The sequence below is a fragment of the Alosa alosa genome, chromosome 21 (genome assembly GCF_017589495.1).
Source record: "Alosa alosa isolate M-15738 ecotype Scorff River chromosome 21, AALO_Geno_1.1, whole genome shotgun sequence".
Taxonomy (NCBI): domain Eukaryota; kingdom Metazoa; phylum Chordata; class Actinopteri; order Clupeiformes; family Clupeidae; genus Alosa; species Alosa alosa.
The window spans coordinates 7,907,580-7,909,427 of NC_063209.1; the positions used below are offsets into that span (position 1 = coordinate 7,907,580).

The window sequence follows — 1,848 nt, forward strand, 5'->3', positions numbered from 1 at the left end:
TGAATGATTAAAAGCATTATTCAAAGTGTGAAATAAAAATGAAACGGAGCTCCATATTGGTGTGGTTTCACCTGAATGCTCATCTAAAAGTTTTCAATTAAAATTATCAACCGTAACCACGCGAGTGCCTAGTGCCTCAGTAGACCACGACAATTTATTAACTATACTGCTTTAATTAATTTCGATCACTAAAATACATATCTGGGCCGTATTTATTGCTCTGTGGAAAAAAAATGATAATAGGGTATATGCATTTAAATACACTAGCCTACTGTAGAAACTCTTCGCATGTAGCATATAGAGTGAGATTTCGACTGCCTTAAACTGAAAGCATTAGAATGCATAGCATAATTAGCATTAGGCTAATTGGTTGGAGTCTGGAGGACTGAGTGAAACTGTTGCAATGGGCTGACGAGTAAGTAGACCTCCTCTCTCCAAATTATCTTGAGGAAAAATTAGCCCACTGTGTGTGTCTCGCGATTATTTCAAAACGTGTCAATCACACCTGCTAATTTGAGGCGCAAGAAAATTGCAAGTTCTAATTATTTTGCGGCTTGTAGGTGCGAGACTTAATTAGGAACACATCAATCCTCTCTCATCCGCTCTGGCTCACCATGTAACAGATCACTCCGCGCCAGTCGCCAGCTGTGCATTCCCAAAGTTATCGGAACAGTCGTCCCGTAGGCGCCAGTCATTTCTCCCACGGGCCTCCAAGTGGACGCTGGAGAGAGCGCCAGCTCGCCTGACGTTCGTCACCTCAACTGTGCTGCTCGTTTTTTCGCACTTATCTGATCTGTCACACACAATAGTAAATGAGTGTTGTTGCCCGGAGGAGGACCCGAGCAGGCTCTCCGCGTTCTTCCGTCGCCGCTCTGTGACATTCCCCGTGGACAGGGACGCCAAACCAAACCACCCGGGTAGACAGCTTAGCGACGGATGATCCTCGCGCATTATAACAACCACGCCCCTTAAGGCCCCGTGTGGGCGTTAGGCTGTACAGAGTGGTGCAATTTGCACATATGGTCTCGCTTTCAGCCCATTAACATGCTGAATTATCAGCGGTGCCTCATGTACCGAACAGTAGCTGCCTCATCTGCTTCTATTTTGAAAAGACTGGCCAGGCCAGAAGACAACCGTCGAGCAGCAGTAGCCTTGACGCTAAATGCTGTAGTGAGTGGTGCTGAATGGACAGCGCCCTGCTGTCAGTTGACGCAGACCATATTTAGCATTATACACAAAATAGCTGTAATCAACTGTAATTAAATATGTCCATTGCCTCTGTGAACAACAATTACCATTTTGACTTATTGACTTTTCTTTTTTTTGTTGACTTTCTCTTATTGACGTTTCCAAAACACGAATAAAGGATTTTCAGGTAAAATGTGGACACTGGATCTAAAAATTGACGCGTTATTGCTTCACACCACTGTTGGTCTTTGCTTACTAAAACAAACACTCAAAGCGCGCGTCAGAGAGAGACGGCTACTGATTTCTTTCTTTTAACACCATTGCCCACTGGGTTAACGTTATGACTTGGATGTAGCTAAACGTGGAATGTTTAGTGTGTGAATACGCTATTCCATTTTTGCTAAATCAATCTCACTTCTGCTGCCTTGTGAGTTGTGTGTGGAGGGGGGTTGTATGAGAGAGAGAGAGATTGAGAGAGAGAGAGGGAGGGAGGTAGCGAAAGCCAAGGACAGGGGCAATCGCACCAGGAGGCGGAGTTTACCGCTCACGGGTTACTGAGTGGGAGGAGACGGTCACCGTTCCGCGGCACAATCCTGCTGCTCTCGGACGGGCCCAGTATCACCACGGAGTTCGGAGCTAACACACGTCTCTCGGATATTT

General features: G+C 45.8%; 1 protein-coding gene across 4 annotated transcripts in view; it reads left to right on the forward strand.

Annotated features, from left to right (window-relative positions):
• The first annotated feature begins 1,752 nt into the window (after positions 1–1,752).
• The window catches only part of spock1 (SPARC (osteonectin), cwcv and kazal like domains proteoglycan 1), a 196,357-nt gene continuing 196,261 nt past the window's right edge, over positions 1,753–1,848 (forward strand). For 2 of the 4 annotated variants that reach the window (XM_048231445.1, XM_048231446.1), the window contains exon 1: positions 1,754–1,848. This exon is cut by the window's right edge and continues 102 nt beyond it. The gene's annotated coding sequence lies outside the window, so the exon portion shown is untranslated. The other 2 variants (XM_048231447.1, XM_048231443.1) reach the window with 2 other exon arrangements.